This window comes from Octopus bimaculoides, chromosome 30 (assembly GCF_001194135.2).
Source record: "Octopus bimaculoides isolate UCB-OBI-ISO-001 chromosome 30, ASM119413v2, whole genome shotgun sequence".
NCBI lineage: Eukaryota > Metazoa > Mollusca > Cephalopoda > Octopoda > Octopodidae > Octopus > Octopus bimaculoides.
This window is the reverse complement of record NC_069010.1, coordinates 7,952,925-7,956,580: the sequence shown is the minus strand read 5'-3', so window position 1 is coordinate 7,956,580 and position 3,656 is coordinate 7,952,925. Positions and strand designations below refer to the sequence as shown.

Here is a 3,656-nt window from a genome sequence, read left to right as displayed (position 1 = left end):
GGACAACTGATATTTTCAATCATACCCAGCAAAATAAGCTGAATTTTCATTAAATAATAATAATAATAATAATAATAATAATAAAATGTTCAGTCAGTTTGCAAGAGATGTGAATGCCAAGACAAATACAGAGGAGCAGTGGTTATGAGTGAGGAGTAACCTGAAGATAGTGAGAAAAGCACTCATATGTGCAGCTCAAGAACAAGCATTAAGGACCAACTATGTGAAGTGCAGAATAGACAACACAACCAAAAGCGACAAATGCAGAATGTGTGGTGAGTGGGGTGAAACAATATGGTACATTGTTAGCGAATGACTGAAATTGGCAAAACGTGAATACAAAAGATGCCATGACAATGTGGCAAGAATGATCCATCGGGAGCTCTGTGGAAATCACAGCCTATAAAGAGAAAAAGACGTGGTATGAGTAAACCCTAGAAGGAGTCACTGAGAACAAGAATTGCAAAAATCCTGTGGGATGCAATGATTCATTGCGACCACCTGACCAGACATTGGAAACCAGACATTGTTGTGGTGAATTTAAAAAAAGAGAACATGTATAACAATTGACATAGCATGTTCTGGTGACAACAGGATCAAAGAGAAAGAAGAAGAAGAAAAACTGAAGAATTGCAATGATTTGAAGTGGGAAATACGAAGGTTTTTGTCAATGAGGAGAGCAGACGTGATACCAATAGGTAATCGGCACACTATGAAGTATCAGCACTTAACTACCAACATGGCTTAAAATGATTTGTACAAATGTATGGATAGAACACCGACAAAAATCAGCATTGCTTGGAACTCCAAGAATTCTTCACAAGGTTTTTGAAGTATGACCAGTAAACAAGTGTCACCTTAGTCTGCTGGCTGTGGACAGCTGACACTTACCATCTTACCCAGCAAAATAAGCTGAGAGTTCTCATCAAATAATAATAATAATAATAATAATAATAATAATAATAATAATAATAATAATAAATGCCCGGATGCAGTACCAGGCAGTGGCTATCATGGCTTTTGATCTTAACTGATTGGAAGTGTTATTATGAAAATTATTTTGTCTTCATATAAAAGATGGGCTACAGCAAATATTCTGTTCAGAACCACAGATTTGCTAATGCCCTGATGCAGTACCAGGCAATGGCTCTCATGGCTTCTGATCTTAACTGATTGAAAGGGTTATTATGTAAATCATTTTGTCTTGGTATTAAAGATGGGTTATAGCAAATATTCTGCTCAATACCACAGAAATAGTTGGGGAGCATCATAGCCACGCGTTGAGAGGAATTCTTTGGAGTTTGAATAATTCACCTTTGGAAACATGGGTGTTTCGTTCATCAGCCTTAAACAAAGCTTATTCAGGGACCTTTCAGCAGGATGGGCTACTCGACCTGAAGAAAATTTTTTTATGCTGGTTCAAGTTGAGTCACTTCTGCCACCCAGCATTTGCAAAAGACAATGTAATTGCCATCATTGTATGTAGCTGGTTTTCCATTCAAATTAATGTTTTTAATGCTATTTTTGTGAATGTATATGTTTCATTTTTTTCCGTGTGTTCTTCCATAATCTGTGCATAATCTTGAAGATCTCTCTCTGTTTGTTTGTTAGTTACATTGTCTGGTGTTTTTGTTTTTGCAATTTTTCCATTTCAAAATAATTTGGGGGTGAGGGCATGACTGTTTACAATATTAAGGCTACTGCTACCACCATCATTGCAAACACCTCTTCCTACTTCTATTGAGGGGGCCATTTAAATCATGACAGCCCTTTACCAAAAATACGTAAGTTCCATTTTTGATCACATAAAAGGTGCAGGGAAAATTTTTGAAACACTCTAATTTAAGCAGTGCATATTCAGGAAAAGTATCTTTAATGCATTAAAAACTTATGGAAGGCCCAACTTCAAATATAGGATTCAGGACCATTTTTTTTCTTTAGATTCTTTTCTTTGAAAAATGTGTGTGTTATATACCATCAAATATGGCAGTTTAAAATGCTGCATCTCCATATGTATGTGCAGGCCTGGACACAATGCCCTTGAGGAAGGCTACTTTTTATCTGTGCATGCATGCTTCCTCTCTATATGCACTGATGTTCATCCAAGAGAAAGATTACCAGCTTTGGTTGATACATCTTGATTCCAGTGTCTTCACAGGTTTTGTTGTCAGAAAAACAACTCTGAAAGGACAAGAAAGCAATGTTGATCTTGGCCAGATTTGAACTCGTAACACTAAAGCCAAAAGAGATACCACAAAGCCTCACCTTGCCTGACCCCCAAGCTGTTCCATCAACCCACCACCCTTATCTAGTACTTTTTATTGATCCTGAATGGATAAAATGCAATGTTGACCTTGGTTAGATTTGAACTCAGAATGTAAAGAGTCAGATCAGATACTACAAGACATCATCGTTTCTGGCCCTCAAACAGTTCTACCAGTTCATCACCTTGGATTCGTAGTTTTATATCACCCCTGAAAGGATTAAAGGTAAACTTGACTTCAGCAGGGTTTGAACTCAGGGTGCAGAGATACCGCAAAGCATTCTATTCAAGACTCTAATGGCTCTGCCAGGTGTAGAATATTGATGTGTAGGAAAATAAAAATATTGTTGGGTGTGAAAGGTGTAGAAAGATTCAACAGGAAGGAATGTACAGAAGAGGAAGACGAAAGAAGAATCAGGTAGAAAGACTGAGACCTGACCTCAGGATGTTGGACCTGACAAAGGGCCACAATGAATGGAAATATGTTGTTTAACATGGATCCTGTCCAAACAATACCTGAATGGAAAATCAGGTTAAAAAATGATGCAATATGACAGAATCCAAGGGATTCTGACCGTTCAGGAATGTGTCCATAACCGTTTATATCTAATATGCCTGAAAGGATTTGTATTTGATACAGCTGAAAGGATACAACAAACTCTTCTAGGAAAAATGTCCACAAATTACCTCCAAAGATGGTCATACGCATGTTCTAGAAAAAGACAATACTAAGGCACGATAATATTAACACTGGAGTTATATTATGGAAGTTAAGTTAATGAATATGTGCTACATAAACATTTGTAATTGGTACAGTCGAAATAATACATGTCCACAATGATATTAAAAACTTACCTCTGAAGATGGACATAAGTATGTTCCAGAAATTAGCAAGATACAATTGGTGGTGGTGATTTTAAATTTTGGCTCAAGGCCAGCAATTTTAAGGGGGAGTTGTCGATTATTTTATCAGCCCCGCAAGAATAAAAGGCAAATTCAATCTCAGCAGAATTTGAACTTAGAACATTCGTTCAAATGATAAAAATAAAAATAAAAATAATAATGATAATAATAATAATAATAATAATAATAATAATAATCTGACAACAGAAATAAACGAACCGGTACCCTACGAAAACGATGACCGTCAAAATAAAGGACCGGACGTTATTCCTCATGTCCTGCAAACAAAACCAAAACAGCATAAATGGACACGTGAGGAATACATTTCGATACTATACGCCTATTTCACAGCAGTGCCCTACCCAAAAAACGAAAGCGCAACAACACATACATATAAAATATGGAAGAAATATAATGTAAATATAGACCTCGATAAAACAATATTCAGACAAATACATTACAAAAACACCAGGACTTACAAATATATATA

The 3,656-nt window shown here is 36.3% G+C and overlaps 1 protein-coding gene across 1 annotated transcript in view; it reads left to right on the top strand.

The window, feature by feature from the left end:
• LOC106872908 (papilin) overlaps positions 1–3,656 on the top strand; it is a 151,893-nt gene that overhangs the window by 32,083 nt on the left and 116,154 nt on the right. The gene's annotated exons all lie outside the window — the stretch shown is intronic.